This window comes from Mastomys coucha, unplaced genomic scaffold (genome assembly GCF_008632895.1).
Source record: "Mastomys coucha isolate ucsf_1 unplaced genomic scaffold, UCSF_Mcou_1 pScaffold5, whole genome shotgun sequence".
Taxonomy (NCBI): domain Eukaryota; kingdom Metazoa; phylum Chordata; class Mammalia; order Rodentia; family Muridae; genus Mastomys; species Mastomys coucha.
The window spans coordinates 38,241,965-38,262,379 of NW_022196911.1; the positions used below are offsets into that span (position 1 = coordinate 38,241,965).

The 20,415-nt window shown below is 39.8% G+C and overlaps 1 protein-coding gene across 10 annotated transcripts in view; it reads left to right on the plus strand.

Moving 5' to 3' along the window:
• Positions 1-20,415, plus strand: part of Atp10b (ATPase phospholipid transporting 10B (putative)) — a 318,086-nt gene that overhangs the window by 179,765 nt on the left and 117,906 nt on the right. Inside the window, exon 3 of one of the 10 annotated variants that reach the window (XM_031351455.1) lies at positions 17,999-18,029. The exons of 8 other annotated variants lie outside the window; for them this stretch is intronic. The gene's annotated coding sequence lies outside the window, so the exon portion shown is untranslated. Of the gene's footprint in view, positions 1-17,998; positions 18,030-19,587; positions 19,622-20,415 lie in introns of those variants that run through there. One more of the 10 variants, XM_031351461.1, reaches the window with a different exon arrangement.

Genomic DNA, 20,415 nt, shown 5'->3' on the forward strand with positions numbered 1-20,415 from the left:
TGCCTCCCTGCTGACTGTTCCAGGCTTAGGAACTCACTGGAGAGAAGATGGCGGCTCTCACTAGAGACCCTTGCTTGATTTCTTGATGATAGCCTTTTGACTGGGAGGAAGTGAATCTTAGCATTAATTTGATTTATAGTTCCCTGATGGATCAATGTTGAACATTTTTATAGATTTACTGGCCATGTGTATTTAATCTTTGAGGGGATTATTCAGCTTATTTGCATACTTTAAGATTAAGCATATAGAATAGCTCTCTTCTCTGTGCCTAGTATTCACTGCTAATAGCTCCATCTGATAAAGGAAAGCACATTCAGGTGTCAAAGAATTAATTTCTATGTGGTTGAGTAGCCTTGGACTAACTACTTCATTTATATTTGTCTAATATCCTCATCTATAAAATGAGAAAAGAGAGATCTCCTTGTTCAGCATGTTGGGAAACTGAGCTAGCAGGCCAGAGGATGCTAGCATTTAAAGCATGGATCTCAAGACCTGCAGACACAGTCCTAGTCCTACAGTCTGTGATGTGCATGGGCCCTGCACATAGCTTATGTTTCCTTGGCTGTGTTCTCCACATCTACAAAACAAGGTCAGGTGAGTCCATGATGGGCTCTGTCCACATTGAATGAGTTACACAAATCACTAGGCTCAGTGCGAGTGTGGGGACTTCAAATTATGTTCTTATGAACAAGAAACACTGACTGATGCACACTGTGGGTTTTTGAAGTTCTGCTTGTCACTCTGACATATCATCAGACTCATCACTGAGTTAAAGAACCATGAATAGGAACAAGAACAAAGAACGTCATTTGTTCAAAGTACAAAGAACAGTTCAATGTACAGTCTGATGCATTCTTCTTTAAGATTCTTCATATCTATGGAGTAAGACTGAAATATGTTCACTTGACAGTCTGTGCCCTTTTATCTCTCTTATACTTTCTCATTGTCTGTAGGTCTAGCGTGGTCCATCCCAACATACACTATATTTCTGATATCTTTGCCTTTCTTTTTTGTTCTTCTTATTCCTAGAAAGACTCTGTCCCTATGTCTAGTCCTAGAAACTCTTATTTCAAGTCCAGTTAACTTAATAGGCTCTTTCTATAATACTTTACTCTCTGTTCTGTACTTTACTCTCCTTTCTACTATTTCCACCTCCTGGATGATTTTTTTCAACCCCTCAAACTTCACTTACACCTCTGTTCCTGTTTAGCCCTTATTCAATTTAGCAATTCTATCTAGTTACATTCATGACACAGCCTACCCTCTAGCTCTGCTAGCCTCCTCTAGTTCCAATGAGCTGTGGAATACATCATAATCTTTGGAATCCATCTTAGCTGCTACAGAGCTCAGCACACAGGTGGGTCACAGTGGTTACCGAAAAAGAAAATGATGATGAGATGAACAGAAAATTGTGCTGTAAGAGGCTCTCTGTGAGCTCAGAACTATTGTCACAATAAGTGTTACCAAATGAGCTGCCTAGCAAAGGTATCCAAAAATGGAAGAACAAGTGTCTTTCTTTCATTATAAACATCTGGGGGACTTTTATTGCATGCTGGTCCAACCATGAAATCCTAGAAAATCTGGATCCTTCAGGGACCTGATGATAATTTAGTTCAGTGTCTACATACTATAAATATACAAAGAAAAGCCAGGATAGATTTAACACCCCAATCCCAGAGAATAATTCAACAAATAAGCAGCAGAGACATGACTAGGATTGGAGGATCCTGCCTGCCATGACTACAGCTCACTTTATTCATTCCTACTCCCATCCCAAGACTTTGTCTCATTTTCATTGTCCTGGGCTAGGGCCCTGGCCTTCCATCCCTACCACTGTGTTGAACCTGAGGTATAGTGGTAACTCATTCCAAGAGTCTGGGGACAATAGATTGTCACATCCCAAGACATTAGAGCTGCCAGCAATAGGGCTGATCTGATGAAGTTGAAGGAACAGATCCCAAAGACAACTGTCACTTGCCTTCTCTGTTTTTAAAGTATACTAGCAGTATTCTCAAAGCTCACAGAAAGCTATTATACTAAGAGTGGGCTTTATTACATGGGAAAAGTGCTAATTAAAATCATTCAGGAGACAAAGCCAAGGGAGTAGAGTCCACAAGTGCTCTAAAATGTCCCTGTGCCCTCTTTTTATAGAGTCACAGAACTTCTTTCAAGCATCCACATATAATAATATATATTAACATTATCAACCAGGGATGTTCACTTAAGGCCTTATACTAAGATTCCACTGGGGCTCCATTACATAAATTAAATATAAGGAAATGTCCACCTACCCAATCTCAGACTCCAGCTCCTCTTGGATGATGAGTTGACACCTCGTGACCCATTACCCAAAGTCCTAACCCTAAATGACATTGTTAGACATTCCCTATTGTTAGAATAACCCTATACCTCCTTCCTGGCAAACAAAACACTCTCAAGCAAGAATTCTAAGGGCTCAGAGAATACTTCCCCGAGTTGTGAACAAAGACAAAACTTCTTTGGGACAAGGTTAAATTCTTTGCTATTGAAAAACCAGAAGTAGACATGCTTCCTGGCATACCCCAATTTCAGAAAAGCCTTCTCAGAATGCCTGTGCTTAGGAATTAGATAGGCCTGTGTAAACTTTATATACTACTTACCCCTGAGACCTCATCCCATTAGGGATGGGTCTGAATTTTCCTCTTAAAAAAATGAACCTAGAGATGCCTAACCCTGTAGTATGTTTAAAGCTCAGAATTTGTGCTTTCAATGCCTATGATAAGATGCTAATACACAGTAGGAATCTTAGGAATGTTGGCTCATGTTAATAACACGTTCTAATTCCCTCCTTTCTCACTCTTTTTTCTCTTTCTCCCTGCTTCTTCTTCCAACTTCCTATCTTCCTTTGATATGAGAGGAAACTACTCCACTTGTTGAGAATAAAGAAATTTGGAATTCAAAGGAATCAAATTCTCACAGTACTTGGGGTAACACGCCCCAAGGGATGGCTTCTGACAGTGTCTGTTTAACAAAACAGGGTGTCCATCGGGGCTGAGATGAACAAGACTCACACTTTGTGATGACTTAGCTCTGCTCTGGGACTGGTGTAAATTGAAGATGAAAATGTGTTTTCCAAAAATACTCTGAAGTTGCTGATGCCTGTGCTCGTCTCACCTTTGGTTATGCAATGAACGGTCTTGTCTGGGCTTCTCTTCTAAGATCATATAACCAGGGTCAGATGCCAGAAAGCTTCTCTATATAAAGAGTCCAACCTCTCCCAGGTTAAGCTTACTACACAGGCATCACCTAGAGCAGACTAGAATACTATTAACAATATGAACCATAGACGTGATGTCATGCTGAGTTAGGCTTCCCCATCTTCAGCTGGCCTTCCTGATGTTCCTGAAATGGCCCAGGGATTTGTAGAAAGAAAACTTTTTACCTAGACCCATATGCTACAATGGAGATAAGCTATCCTTCCATATAGCTGTCTCCAAAATACCTTGTATCCCCATTCTCCTTCCCTAAGCTTTATGGAACTGTAGTCATTGAAAAAGCAAAAGAAAATTTTATAATTCAAAGCCTCAATTTCCAAGCTGTTGAAATTCTGAGTCAAAAATTTTACTATTTGCTTCCCTTTACCCCTTCACAAAACTGTCACATTCAGATTGATCAGTTACCATGGGACCTACACACTGTCTACCTGAGATTGCAGTGATAAGTCCATGATGCCAATAGGCAACTGAGCCTAATAAGAGGACTGGATATTCATGCACTGCTCTTATCTCTGCTGCAAGAACATGATAGACAATGTGCTTCTCCAAGTTCACAGCACGGTGATCTCTGAAGAATAACTGAAGTATACCTAGCCAAGCATTTGTTTCTGTATATTCAACCTATTTATATCTTGCTTCTCCTGCTTAGCTTCAAATTATACTACTTCTGTTAATAATCCTTCATCTGTCTCATGGTCATTCACTTTCCTTCTTTTTTAGATTAGACATCATCTTTTCTATTTGTAAATTCATTGAGTCAGATGAGTAAGTCTTCTTGCTTAACGTATTACTTCAACGGGTTATTACCTCCTACATACAAAGAATTTGTCTAGGCATTTTAAAAAAGAAAAGATTAATGGCCAAAATCCTTCCCTTTGTTTAGTTCGTATTTTAGCAGTGAAAAGTAAGCTTTAAGCAAACAAGAAATAATAAAAAATGGTTTATCAGACAATGATAAATGCTTTTTTGTTCCTAATATATTTTATTTCAATTTCCATAATTACTATCTGCCAGCAATTACAATACCATTCTTTTCTTTCTAATCGTTATATATTGTATTTTTCATTATTCATTTTATTTCTTTAGATTCTAATATAATCATATCATTTTCCTTCCTCTTCCCTCCAAACCTTCCTATATGGCCCTTCTTGTTTGCTTTCAAATTCTTGGCATTTTATTCATTAACTGTTATTACATACATATACAGATATGTACATATGTACTCCAAATATAACCTGCTCAGTCAGTATCGTGTTACTTGTATGTTTCAAGCCTAGCTATTGGGGATTGGCTAACCCAGTTGGTGTGTTCTTTCCTAGGGAAGACTATTTCTCCTGCTGTCAGCATTCCTGAGTTTCCTGTAATAGTTTGTGTAGGGTTGGCATCTCTGGAGCTTCCCTCCTCCCCCCAGCCCATCCACTTTAGCATGTCTATTGCTGTTATCCTTGTTCAGCTCAGGTTCAGGCATGCATGTTGTTGTCATGTGCTACTCTGCAGTGCTGACTTCCTTTGCAGAACTAAAACTAGTCTGATAACATTATTTATGCTCCTTTATCTTTTCATCAAAACATAGCCTTCATGAGAATGAGGACTTCAGCCACATGTCCCCTGCCATATTATCAGTGCTCTAGCCTTGATGTACATTTGATGAGAAGCATGAACAATACCAACACCCAGGCAGTCAGCATTTCTCCATATTGCTATCATGAGAAGGAGCGCGACATTGGCACTGTTTGTCTCACACATTCACACTTTTTCAGTTGTGGTTTAGAAAAATTGATCGTGGCCACTGTTCGAACTAAAAAAAAAAAAAATTCTCCTTGCCTCATCTAGATCAAAGGAGAGTTGGGCTACATGCTGGCATCAGCAGGAACTCTAAGATACCAGGCACAGCAGTGTAGCCTGCTCCTTCTGAAGCTGAAATCAATGTGCCCAGTTGTACTCTAATTAGAAGTGTTCCTACCCTGCCTCCATCCCTGGATTCTGCTGTCAAGGTGCCCCACATCTCCGGGCTTGCTTTCCTTCCCTAGATGGCTTAGCTTGCCATGCATAGCTAGAGAAGACAAGAAAAGGGCATGGAGCCAATTAGATTGAAATGCAATGTAGTCTTTAGAGGCCCTTGTCAGGGTAAAGAATATTGGATGTTCCCAAAGATGACAGATGCTTCTTTATTTGGGCCGACCTCAGGGGTTAAAGGTCATTTGTAAATAAGATTTGCTCCATTTGTTATGGCAAGTCCTATTCTCAGTGTCTGTTTCTTTCTTTCATTTTTTTTTTAAATCCCCAAGTCTTTCCCTGTATATTGCCATGCCTACTTGCTAACAGAAAGGCCACTTGCTCTAGAATTAACATTTCATGTCCTTTGTGACACCTGAGGTAGTAACCAACAGTTAGGACGGATTTGGAAGGGCACTGGTGGTCACCTTACACTGTGCTGGGACATCGCATTGGAAGGGAAAAAGGAATGAAAGCTGTGGTGATTCCGTGGATGGATGAACACCTAACATGACTTATTTCTCATGGGTTAGCTGGGAGAAGGTAAAAATAGGCTAAACCTCATTATCAAGCCTTTATGTTGTTGATAAACTCTTTGATGTGGATCATACTTCATAGAATGTAATCTTCAAAGGAAATAAGACCACAATCTATGTGTGAACAACCACTTTTAATTCAAATTAAGCCATATTTATGGACTCTTTGAATCCATGAACTCATCCACATGTGTGTCAAATACATTTACTAACCACTTGGAGGAGTGTGCTCACTGAACATGGGGGATAGCAATTGATCCACTGCTTAGGAATGTTATTTCCTAGTAGCCAATGACTTAGGTTGGTTAGTGTCAGTGTTACATAAAGATCTTGTCTGAGGTGATGAGTGGTTTTTTCCAACACAGTGGAGACTAGAGGGCTGGAAAGTCATTTTCCAGAGGACCCTGGTGTGATTCCCAGTAGCCATGTCAAACATCACGTATATCTCTGTAACTCCAGCACTAAGCAATCTAACGCTCTCTTCTGGTGTCTGAAGGCACCTGCATACATATAGCAAAACCAAAGACACACACCTGTATATAAAAATAAAAGTAAGTCATGTAAAAAAATCATTACCAGGATTATTCCAGAAGTTTTAACCTTCCATAAGAACAGAGCAGCCATATACTGTACTGGCTGGTTTTGTGTATCAACTTGACACAGGCTGGAGTTATCACAGAGAAAAGAGCTTCAGCTGGGTAAGTGCCTCCATGAGATCCAGCTGTGGGACATTTTCTCAATTAGTGTTCAAGGAGAGGAGGGCCCCTTGTGGGTGGTGCCATCTCTGGGCTGGTAGTCTTGGGTTCTATAAGCAAGCAAGCTGAACAAGCCAGGGGAAGCAAGCCAGTAAAAAACATCTCTCCATGGCCTCTGTTCCCTGACCTGCCTGAGTTACAGTCCTGACTTCCTTTGGTGATCAACAGCCACATGGAAGTGTAAGCTTAATAAATCCTTTCCTCCCCAACTTGCTTCTTGGTCATGATGTTTGTGCAGGAATAGAAACCCTGACTAAGTCACATACCCATGACTGTCTATATGTTCTGAAGTAGTCAGTGCTATGGTTTAAACAGCAATATACATATCAATAGGCTCAGCCAATAAAACCTCAGTCACCAACTTTTCTACATCTAAGCTATTTATTTTATATGAGTGAATGTTTAGCCAACCAGTCCCTATAGAAGCAGAACAGGGTTCAGGATACCCTTGAAACTAAAGTTACAAATGGTTATAAGCCACTTTGTGGGTGCTAAAACTCAAACCTGTGCCTCTTATAAAAGCAGCAAGGGCTTTTAACTGTTAAGGGCCCCACCCACCTTGTCTCTCTTTTGAGACAAGATCTCATCTAGCCTTGTTAACATGAAACTCACAGAGATTTTCCTATGTTTGCATACCAGGTACTGGGATTAAAGATGTGAAGCCCTGGTTTGTTTGGGTTTTTTTTGGGGGGGGGGAGTTGCTTTGCTTGTAAACAATGCTTGTACACTCATACTTCTGAGGAAACCCATTTACAATGGCTTACTCATTGCAACCAGCTCTTATGCCAGTTCTCATCTGAGGGAACCGGCACCAAGCCAACATAATCAACAGCCATAAGGGCAATGGACTGAGTCACAAGATGGAATTAGTTTTGACTGCATGGCTTTGGGACTGAACATGTATGTCCTATGCTTCTCTGCCAAAATAACACAGTTGACCAGAAAAGGAAAACCCACTTCCGAAAAAAGAAAGAAAGAAAGAAAAAGAGGGGAGGAGAGAGGGGGGAAGGAAGGAAGGAAGGAAGGAAGGAAGGAAGGAAGGAAGGAAGGAAGAAAGGAAGGAAGGAAGAAAGAAAGGAAGGAAAAGTGATATGATATGGCATCCAGGAAAGACTTCTCAGCAGGAGCAAAGTGATTCAGCCTCTTCAGGAAGAAAGGTCCATACACTCAGTACACAGCTGCAAACACTGTAGGAGCCAGTGAAGTATCCTTGCCAGACTGGCCTGCCATCCCTGGAGATCTAGGACTTGCAAAGAGTATTTTATTTCACAAACAGATTTCAAGACTTCTTAGCCAAACCCTGATTTCTAGGGCTCTCAGTCATATTGACTCATAAAGACAAGTTTTTAAAAGAATTAACTTTAATTTGAATTCAGTTTAAGGACCCCAGAATGAAGAAGAATGCTTAAGAAGCTTGTCAGATCTTTTCCAAGAAAGAGATCTGGTGTTTTCATTTCAAACTTGATTGCATTTAGGTGGGGTTGGGTTTTTTTATGCCTTTTAAAGTAGCAATTTAGAAAATATAGTACATCTTTACCATTCAATATTTGGTTTTTGTTTCTTAATATGTGTTTGTAAAAGCAGGTCTTTCTGAGGTTCATTTTTCTCTTCACTTATGTTAATGATTAATGTTGGTATTTTGTGGCATGGAAAGAATTTTGATACACATAACAGCAATTTGCAACTTCACACCAATGGGAAATAAAGGCTTACAGTACATGAGTAGATTTGCCAGCAGGAAATAAATAGGTTAGGAATTGCTGTTGAAATATAGAGAGTTGCATTGAAGAGTATTTTCTCAAAAAAAAATGTTGTTCCTTGACTGCCATTTTGTTGATGCTGCAGCCTAGCATTTAAAGGGGTAAAGAGTTGGCTGTCACAGTAGCCAGCCGTCTTGCTTTTTCTAAGGACTGCAGAATTGTAGAATTTAGGGTTTAAGAGACCTGCCCACATGTTGATCCTAAATGAAATGACCCTTTGAGATTTGATGGATTTTATTTTATTTTATTTTACTTTTTGCACTCCATATTTTGTTCCCCTCCCCCCATCCACCCTCCAACTGTTTCACATCCCATACCTCCTCTCCCCGACCCATCTCCACTTGGATGTCCCCATGCCCCACCCCACCTGACCTCTAAATTTCCCGGGGCCTCCAGTCTCTTGAGGGTTAGGTGCATCATTTCTGAATGAACACAGACCCAGAAGTCCTCTACTGTTTGCATGTTGGTGGTCTCATATCAGCTGGTGTATACTGTCTGTTTGGTGGTCCAGTATTTGAAAGATCTCGGAGGTCCAGATTAATTGAGACTTCTGGTCCTCCTACAGGATCGCCCTTCTCCTCAGCTTCTTTCAACCTCCCCTAATTCACTAACAGGGGTCAGCTGCTTCTGTCCATTGGTTGGGTTCAAATATCTGCATCTGACTCTTTCAGCTGCTTGCTGGGTCTTTCAGAGGGCAGTCATGCTAGGTCCCTTTTTGTGAGTGTGCCATAGCCTCAGTAATAGTGTCAGGCCTTGGGATCTCCCCTTGAACTGAATCCCACTTTGGACCTGTTACTGGTCCTTATTTTCCTCAGGCTCCTCTCCATTTCCATCCCTGCAGTTCTTTCAGACAGGAACAATTATGGGTCAGAGTTGTGACTGTGGGATGGCAACCCCATCCATCATTTGATGTCCTGTCTTCCTACTGGAGGTAGGCTCTATAAGTTCCCTTTTCCTACTGTTGGGCATTTCATCTAAGGTCCCTCACTTTGCGTCCTGAGAGTCTCTTACCTCCTAGTTTCCCAGGTCTCTGGTGCATTCTGGAGGGTCCTACACACACACACCTCCTATTTCCCTAGGTTGCCTTGTTCCCTTTCTTTCTGCTGGCCCTCAGGGCTTCAGTCCTTTTCCCTCACCCAATACCAAATCAGATTCCCCTCTCTTCCTCACTGTCTCCCCTTCTACTTTCCTTCCCATGTTCCTCCCTCCCTCCCCACTTGTGATTGCTTTCTTCTCTCTCCCAAGTGGGACTGAGGTGTCCTTACTTGGGCACTTCAGCTTGTTGATCTTTTGGAGTTCTGTGGACTGAGATTTGATCTTTGAGAAATCACTTTACCGTTCTAAGAGTGGGCCTCTTCATTGTAAAATTTTAATAACAATGATAATGATGATTATGGTGGTGGTAGTGGTGGTGGTTATGATGATACTATTCCAGGCAACACTAAGTTTTAAAGATAATCTTCTTAATAGAGTCTGGCACACAGGATGGCACACAAATAAATGATAGTCACAGGTTTGTGATTTTGTTTGGCTCATTAAAAATTTGAGGTCATTTTGCCTAATGATGGCTCTTTACTTATGTGTTGGTTATTAATAAAACAGGTTAGAAAGGATGCTGAGTGAACTGCCCTCAGACATGCTCTATCAGGAGAGTTAGGCATAGGCAGCTGCAATGAGGCCCTGAAAGGGAGAGATCAAGCCTTTGAGTCCAGAGAAGAGGGTTTTTAGGAGGGATAGAACAGATACCATGACAGTGGTCTTAAAGAGAAAGAACCTTCAGTTTTCTTCACTTCTCAGAATATTGGGACAGATAGAATCACCATGGAGAGCATCATGGGTCCTGAAAAGAGACATTCTTCTATTCCTGAGAAATAAAGACAATCCCCTGACCTTATAGGTTTGGGACAGAGGTGAAGGAGTTCTATACCACGTGACCTAGCCTAAGTGTCAATAAGGTGCCAGACCAAAGTAAGGTTATAATTCAAGGTTATCTTGGACCTGAGTGTGGAACAGGGAGCCGAGCTTGAAGTTACAAGGAGGAGGCTGCAGTCCTGAAATGGGCTGCTTACCAACTCTTTTTCCAGGAAAGATGAGGCTTTCAGGGTGTATGACAAGATTTCAGGGGGAGAATGCTAGAGGATCTATGGCTAAACATATCTGTGTGAAATACTCCCCTACTATCCCTACCCAACATTGGAAATCCCTTTTTATTTGATAACCCATCTTGGTTCAGTTTTGCAAGCCCAGGATGGTAGCACATGTCTATAAGCACAACACCTTAGGAGATTGACATAGGCAGATCATGAGTTCAAGGCCAACCCAGGCTATGTGAACAATATGGCTCATCCCAGCTTAGGGTCCCTGTCTCACAAATAAAAGAAGATCAACTCAACTAAGCACAAAGCTGGGGGAAATCATCTAAGTATGAATAATGCCTTGGTCTTTTCCCTACTTTCAATTTCAGAACTCTGGTACCTCAGTTTATACTCTTCTTGGCAGGACTTTCCAGCTTCAGTGGCCTCCCTAGATCATGCCCTGCAGAGGCCAGCCTGTGACTAATAAAAGATTTCCTTTCTTGTGTAACTTCTGGACTAGTACTTCTCTGAGTGATTGCTTGCCTTTTCCTTCACCTCAGCCAGACTCTATGAGGCACTCCCAAAGTAAAACTCCACCAGACACAGGGCAAAGCCAGCCTTTTCTTCCATTCCAAACCCAGCAGCTCTACCTTCACCATTGTATTGCAGTGTCGCTGTCCAATGTGATATTTTCCTGGCCAGGTTTTCAAGCCTCATGGGTGTGGCTTCCAACCCAGGTCCTGCCTTTGTAAAGTGTGCAGTCTGAGGGAAGACTCTTCATTTCTCTAAGCCCCTTCATGTGTACAGATGAAAAAAGACTGTTCTTTTTTTAATGCCAAGAATTCTTCTGATGATGAAATAAGCTAATACTTATAAATAGCTTTTTTTAGTTTATGATGTTAGATAGCATCTCAACGTTTATTACTGTAAAGCATGTGTTCCACAAAAAAAAGAAAGAAAAAAGAAAGATAGAAAGAAAGAAAGGAAGGAAGGAAGAAAGAAAGAAAGAAAGAAAGAAAGAAAGAAAGGAGAGAAAGAAAGTTTCCTTTTTGGTACTATCTCACATCCAATGAGGACTTGAACTTTCAACAGGAGAAATCGGTTCTTTGAGATGAAGACTCTTTTCTACAGAGAGAAAAAGGAGACCAGATGAGTGAATAAACTATACAAAAGATACCGAAGCAGATACACACACATGTCCCCTGGAGATACATAGGCCTTAACTTCCATCCAACTGATCAGGTTTTATCATACCATTCTTGAGTTTGACTTTTTTAAAATTTGTTTATCATATATTCCCCTTCTTTCTTCTTGAAATGTGTATTGTCATAAATTTGATATTAATTTTCATACACATGCTTATTTAAGTATGAACTCTAAAAGGGTACCTTTACATGAATAATATATAATTTTGTTTGAAGCATTATATATAGTTATATATGTGATATTTATAGCAGAAACTTAATTGTTCACTATATCCTTTTTTCTATATAGAACATAGAGTTTATTCAAGGTAACAATGTATCTAACTAAAGAACTATATACCCCAACTTCTCTTGAAAAGAGAGGGGCACCCAATGAGATTAAAGCTTTTAGGTCACAAAGCCTTTCCTTAAATCTTCAGAGGGACTGCACTGGCAGGTGTGCATTTGCCTGTCCTCCCTTTTTTCTTTTTTCTGCTTGCAAGGAACATGACTGATGGATGAAGTTCTCAGAGCCCTGTGGTTCTTAACATTAAACAGCAATTCTAAGGATAATGGAACAGAGAAATCTAGATCCCTCATGACTTAGGAACCCCCACATGTACCTTATATTACCAACTTCTCAAAGTGTTGTATGTCATAAGTTTATGTCATTTGTTTATGCCACTATTTTGTTAAATGCTGCTCAACCTAACACTAAATGAAATACATGCCATATATCACATTCACAGTTGAAAATTTGAGCTAATGCTATACTTTTGTTTGTGTGCTGAGACGAGTATAGCATTTAAAATAGCAATTCTAAAGTTAAACAAGCTGGTCTGTGGCTCTGTTCTGCCACTCCCAACTGAGAGATATGTAGGTAATTGAATTTCTCTGTATCTTATTTTGCTCATGTGTAAAACACAGATGCTAATAGTACCCCTTTCACGGGGTTGTCATGACAACTATAAGTTAATATCCACAATATTTATGGAGATACCTAAATGAAAATAATAACTCTTAGCAAGACCCACTATTTTTACTATTTCCTATGGTCTATTTCTGTCTCCTATACAGAATCCCATTCTATTAATGTTACCATTTATTTTTTTCCCTATATATTCACAATTCCATTTCTAAGTATCCTAAATGGTGATGGAATTAACATTTCCAAATATGTCTCCTTGTACACATTTGGATAGGTTACTCCACGGTACCCACTAGGAGTAGAAATGCTGGACTATGAGCATGTGCACTTTCAACCTGCCTTCCTAAGTTAAATCGCTTTCAAATGCACCCCAGCAGTTTACAAAGGAAAGTGTCTGTTGTACCTCATCTTTGCCAAATCTAAAATTCACTAGGTTTTAATTCGTTTGCCAGTCTGGTAGTGTGACAGTTACCACTTTATTGTTTTAATTTGTATGACCCTGGTTACTAGTGAAGCTAGGAGTAACTTTGTATGGAGCCACATGGATTTGCTGCTTCTGCTTCTATCTTTCATCTTTCCCCTGCCTTGTTGACCATTTCCATTTTAATATGGTACAGATTCATCAATCTTTAGTCAAGTTATTGATGTCTTTGCCTTCCGTGTTTTTTCCATGCCTCAGAATTATAAAGCTGATCTCCTGGTTATGTTTTAAATCTATCCCTCCTTGCCTCAGGAAGGTCTTTGATATATTGTGAATTTGCTTTCTATGTGTGATAAGAGGTGGAAGTGTTCGTACTTGTTATTACTGATGTTAGGTTAGTTACCAATGAGGTCACTGTATATGAGTCCATACATCTGTACTGACTTACAAGGCTTCATCTGTCAAGTGCCCAATCCCCATGCATACATTGGACTGCTGTCCTATTCTATAGCATGTACTATTTGTCTATTTACTATCCCAATGCTCATACTCACTGTGCAAATCTCAGTCTCCTCATGGTCTTTAATCTACAAGATAATTCACAAGCTTTGTTTGATTGGCATTTTGCACATAAATTTTAGTTATAATATACTCCCCTGGTTGAACTTCCAATTCTATGTAGAATATACATAAGAGCCACAGTTCCCCACCAGATGGGAAGAAAATGTTTATTTATATTTATCAAAATTTTCAGTTTACCTCTCTTCTGAACACTCCCTTTAATGTCTTCTACCCCAAACCCATCATCCCTTCTGCTACCATCAGAAACTGCCTCACATGATTCTGTGCTTGACAGTAAGTAGTCTACTTCACATTGATAGATAGCAAAGCCATTTGCCTTGCTACTGCTCTGTAGATGGAAATGTTGCCTGGATACAACATTTACAGCCTCAGTCATTGCAGAGCATCTGTTACAGGAACCATTCTATATGAAAGGTGAGACATCAGCTAACTCTACAGCACCTCTTAGAGGAATCACAAATGTGGAAATGTGTTTCTACTCATCAATTTACCCTTTTGTAAAAGGACGAAATGAAATTACTGAAGGGCAGGAGAGGCAGTTGAACACAGCTACCTGCACATGTTTGTTTACTTTGATTCTCATTTCCTATATCAGAAAAATAAGCCAAAAGACCCCAGACAGACCACTGGTTCTGTGCCATGAATCAGATAGTGAAGCCTCCATAACACACTAAAACTGGCTGGCTGGATACCAAGTCACCTAGGCATCAGGAAATGCGTTGGGTCGTTGTCTCCCTCTTCAGTCAGAATGAAATCAGAGTGTGCATTTTTGACACCAGAGATCTCTTGCCAACAGTTAAAGCTTCATGAAATGGGAAAATTAAAGCCTTGGAGACTGAGTCTTCAAGAGGATGTATTTCCTGGAGGCCTATGCATCATCCCTAAGCCCCTTTCATGCAATCTGGCCTGGGGCCACCCTACTCTTTTCCTGAAGACTGCTGGTTACTGGTACCAAACATGTGACTACTCTGCTTTCTCTGTCTCCCAGAGTCTAGCCAAGTAGGCCAGAAAACTAATTAGGTGATAAAGTCGCCTATACTTCTTGACATTCCTTTTTATCTGTTTTCTTTTCTTGTTGCTAGGCTTATGATCTCATCATAGGACATTCTTTTTTTAAAAAATGATAAACTTTTTAAAAATAAATTTATTTATTTACTTTATGTGTATGAATACACAGTCCCTATCTTCAGATGCACCAGAAGAGGGCAATCCCATTACGGATGGCTGTGAGCCACCATGTGGTTGCAGGGATTTGAACTCAGGACCTCTGGAAGAGCAGTCAGTGCTCTTAACCACTGAGCCATCTCTACAGCCCATCATAAGAAATTCTTGGTCATGTTCTCTTTTATAAACACAAAAAGCCTCTTATAGGATTAGGGGAGAGAAAATATCATGTGAAGTAACTCTATTTTATCTTTAACATAAAAGATTATTTTTAAAATATTCCCCTGGGGTAATCACAGACTGTGAGGTAAACACGGTTATATTTCTGGCTCAAATATGCAGAAGAACTAAGAGCCACAATGTACATGCTACTAATTTGCTTCTATTGCTCATTGTCTTTGTGACTTTTAGCAAGTTATACAATCTCTTTTCATCTTTATCATTACAAGATTTTATTTATTATATAATATATATTATATGATGTTAGTATGTTATATTATACATCATATATTATCATTGCTCTTATTCCAAAAGAAAGAGCAACTAGATTCATCTGCACAATATAGACAACTTCTGACCTACCCACAGTCACATATCCTAACCCAAAGTCTATCTTACGTGATAATTCAATCCAAGTGCAAACTCATTTCTGAAGTTCTTCTAAATGACCTAATCTATTTCAGTTCCAGTCTATACAAATATCAAGTCACTTATAAGAAAAGAGGGAACAAAAGGCTCATGAACAAATAGAGAAGGCATCTGAGAAATAAAAGATAAGGCTCAGTGAAGATTGTGAATTTTGACTATGAAGCATGCCCTGAGTCTATGGGAAAGAGCTCACTGAGATGCAAGGGCATTCTACTGTGAGTACTTCAACTAGAATCCTGAGCAAGAGTAAAGGGTTTTTAATCCTGAGCAATGGGGACAGGCCACAAACACTTCCCAATTAATTCCCCTATCTTGAAACTCCAGTCACTCTTAGTCACTTGGATCCCAGGGGACAGAAGTGATAAGATCAGAGTAATTTTGTTAAATGCTTTGAAACAAGTGTCAGCTATGGAGAAAATTAATTTCAAGTTTGTTGTGTCAAGAGAGGAAAGCATTAAAAACCTCTAGGGACTAGGTCCTTGGTGAAATTGAATCATATATTATTATTTAAGTGAATTACATGTGATTTATTGATGTGAGTTACTAAGCTCTCTGAATTGTTTCATTCCAATGCTACATAATATCCTATCAAAATGTGCTCCTACGTCAAAGTCTCACGTTCCTTAAACTCTGATGCATATAAATAGGAACACTGGGGGATTTCATTCTGGTATTAAGAAGAATCACTATCACACAGATATAACTGACCTCAAAGAACTATTTGGGGAGAAAAGTTCAATAGTAAAGATGCTTTTGGGAAAGTTTTTAAGTCATTGCTAAGTATAAATTATTGGTTTTTATTCATCACACAAACTTGGTGCTTCTTAGCATTGGTCACTGTACCTAGGGACATGTAAATGAACAATTGTTCCCAGGAGGCACTGGGGTAGAGTAGTGACTGCTCCCAGGAGGCACTGGGGTAGAGTGTGACTGACATGAAGAAGCCCTCAATTCAGACCAGCACGTAGCTGATTACATGGGAATGAGAGCTAAAATGAGATAAGAACAGAGAACTATAAATCAATCACATGTTTCATGAGAATAATCATAAATAAGCATTTCTGAATAGATGTAGGGATGCAGAGTGTGGATGCTGAGGAAAAGGTGTACATACAAGGGAAAGAATGCCCCATGACTAGATTAGAGTGTGACCAGGAGATATTGAAGCAAAAGCTGGGAAGGCAGGCTATGTGTGGTAGAACATTCTGAAATTACGTTAAAGCTTTATTTAAAGTTATATTACTTATACTTTATTTTGGGAAAGCCAAAACCAAGAAAGAGTAGTTCAGTGATATCTTGATTTACTCTGAGATAATGTCTTCTGACTTACCTGAACAACAAACTGGGTGAGAGAAAACTTACTTAGAAAGAAAGGAGCAAACTGTAATAATATTTAGGCAACTGAAACAAGAAGGGAACATGGCCTGGTGTGGTGTGGTAGTGTGTAGTGCAGTATGGTGTGGTATGGTGGGGTGGGGTGGAGTAGTAGTGGGTCCAGAGAAGAACAGACAAAACTGACAAATGTTTGTGGTTGGAATCAATAGGACATGGAAAGTGTTTCAATACAATACAGTCAAAACTAAAAGTACTCTGCCATTCTATGAGCTATGAAGAATAGATATCACATATGTATCTGAAAAGATAATGAGTCTTTTTGGAAGCAAACTGAAATTTACATCCTTAAGATATCCGCATGGTAATGTCTAGAAAGAACTAGTTTCTGGAGACTCCTCCTTGTGTTGGAATGAGCTATTTTAAAATCTTGTTATATTTAGAGATGATAAAGATGAAAGAATTTAGTTGTCTATTTTTAAAGTATGAGAATGACTATACCCAAACACATATGCAAGTAGAGTAACTCAACCAAAGCAAAGTGGATGAAAATGTGCTCCTTTCTGGAAAAAGAACAATGTCCTGTGAGTTCCTTTTTGCTCTAAAAGGAGCCAAGGCTGTAATCTGGAGGAAGGGGGGCAGGGCAGAGGCAGGCTCTCATCAGGCTGCCCAGACAGATCAATGTGAGAACCTGAATGAAAACATAGGAAATATGCATGGGCCATAGCAATTCCCTTGTCTTATAAAGGAAGGAACTAGGGCCTAAAAAAGGTTATATGGGATGACATCCCAAGGTCACACAGCTGAGTGTAGGATGAATAAACCAGACAACTTCACTTGGCCTACCCTGATCTTAAGGATCACCATGAGATCAGCATGAGTCGTAATCCCACGTCCCTACTTGGTCTGTGATTGGCCAGCATTTGCTGTTTCCTCCTCCCACCTGCCTTTTTCACAGTTCTCCTTGTATCTTTTCCCTTGCATTGTCCTAAACCAAGAGATAGCTCCTCCTCCTTGCCTTGAAGACCTCTCCTCCCAAACAAATGATATCATTTGAGGTCAACAACACTATGTTGTAAAGTTTTTTATTAACAATCTTAAGGATACACAGAAGGACATTAGACCTTATTACTATATCATATATATTTAAGTGAGCATTTCACTCTTCTGCCTGTAGTTACCAACACCTAGCTTTAATTATGATTTTCCATGCCTTTCCTAAGTAATTCTCCTCCCCTTGCCTTTTCCTCTCCCTCTTCCATTCTTTGACTTCCTCCCAAGTGTGTGGTCACAGAACATCTCTTCAGAAAGGATCCTCTGGAAGCAGCAATCCTGCAACATTTTTTTCTCACTTTACTTCACAGATCTGGCCACGTGCTGTTTGTGCTGAAACAGGTAATTAGTTCATTTGTCTTTGATAAAGCTCTTCCCAAATTTCCTGTCCCTTGCTACCCCCACCTCAGTCTTTCCTGGGTATATTTATCAATGTGTGCCTTGTTCCACGTGGATGCCTCGTCAATCAATCTGGCCTCTTGTCTTTTAATTGCTTGTAGCCCTATGAACTTTGTGCAACTTTCTCCACCCTTCAACTAAGCGCTGATTTACTCCACATCTGTGAGCAATTTATTCCCTTTTAATTAGACACAACTTAATTATTTTGCCATTAAAGCAAACCAAAAGAATCTATAAAGCAACTTTTAAGTGAAATCACATTTCTGCCTAGAGGGATATTAACATGAAATTATGCAGCTCATTTTACCTGTCTCATACAAAGAAAAGATTGCCTGCATTGTCTTTTAATTTCCCCAGATCTTTTATCTTTCATCAGAAAGGTAGCTGGGAAATCCAGGTTAGACTAGGAAGGGAAACTGGGACAAAGCAGCTTCAGTTTTCAGCAGAGAGCAGACATTTGAGGGCAAGAGACTGTGTTGCTTCAGGCTTGCTGTACAGTAACTTCTATGCAATGGTTAAGTGGGTAGGGGTCTCACCTCTGTCCTCAGAAGTCCTTAGGCAGAATAATCTAGGTAGGATGAAAAGTAGAACTTCCCCAGTTGCCTATTCTGGCACGTTCTGGGTCCTTGCTTGCCTCTAGACACCCAAACCTGATTCACTAAATTGCCAATTCTACTCGTTCAGGAATCATGCCTTATATTTCTAAGAGTCTCTAAGGCTCTATATCAGCCATTTATTCAATTCCCCATTGATTTTCCACCCAGCTAACTTTGCATGTGAATATATCCTATCTATCCAACCATTTCACTGGCTCAAGAACCCTGCCTTCTGGCGCATTCTCCCTGTGATAGCCAATTCTTTCAAGAAATCCATAATGGCCTTGAAGAAATGTCTAGTACTTGGAGTATATATGAATTTTCTGTTGTCTGATTATTAATAGACTACCTCAGGTTAATGTGTTTCAGGGCTAATCTCTTGAGCTCAATATTTAGAATATATCACTCAGATATCTGAGAGGCAGAATAGAAATAGAAATTGTAGAATATCTATTAGCTAAAATAAAGAGATGGGTATGCCTGTATCCTGTTGTCAGGCTGTACACTGGTGTGAATCTCACTGGACTCCTTTCCTAAATGTCTATGTTCTTTCAAAGTAACCAAGCCTCCAATACAGTCAGGATGAGGCAAAGAGGCTGGTTCTAGCTTTGGAAATTAGACTATGATCAAGGTGCTATAGTTAACTTCTAGGTCCCTGACCTGGCTATATATAAAACCACATGTTGAAATGACAAGGTGGAGTGAACTTGGATCCCTGAGTCACTGGATAGAGGATAGTCACCTCCACTTGAAAACTCTTCAAAAGTTGCTCTAAGCCAATGAAATTTGTTCATTGATTTGGTTCCTAGCTTAGCTTCTCCCACTTTGACTCATATGCCAAGCAGCATGAGCAAAGAATGTTCAAGGAAGAGAAGTAGCCAGAAGTCTAAGCACGCACGTACAGTAGCATCTGGAGACAACAGAGCCAGAAGGAAAGAGGTAGGCAAAGGCAGCTAGACCATGTGAAGTCACAACATAGATAACAGTAGAATCTAAAACCTGGATCTTACATAATTACAAAGCTGTAAGAAGAAAGCTGTTGTGGGCTGGCTTCCTCACTAGAACAATAACTCTGGAGCTATATGGAGGCTGCTTGCAAAAAAGGAGTGAGCAAGAATGCAAGAAGTTAGAAGCTTGTGGTTTCATAAAATAGGAGGCAAATATGGATGGAACTAAAAATAGACTGGCCATAGTAGGAAAAGGGGAGTCAAGGTGGATGTTAAATCATCAGATGGATACCCTATAGTAGAGATGGGGATTACTAATGTCAAAGTGAACTTTGGAGACAATCTCAAACATTCATGATGTAACACCCAGAATGCAAGAGAAAAGACAATAGGATATTGTGCTCCAATTGATGTGAAAGTTCTGATCTCCAAGGATACCAAATGGGAGGCCAACTTGCTGGGTAGCAGGGACATCATGAGTTCCAGTGAACTTTAGAGATGGGGTGTAGCACAATAAACTAGAAGTATCTTTTTCTCTATTTAAAAATGACTTTCCCTTGAAACTCTGTAGGAATAAAATTTACTAAAAATAAAAATCATTAACTCAACTAGTGATGGCTGAGCATGGCCTGCTGGTTATTTGAGGAGTTTTAGAGGTCTTCATTTTTCTCCCATATATTGTGTTAGCTTCTGCAGAATTGTATCCTTTGGTTAATTTTAAGGTCTCTACTCTCACAAAGGCTCTATTCTCTCCAACCAAAGACAGCAATCCTTATTTTTTTCTTT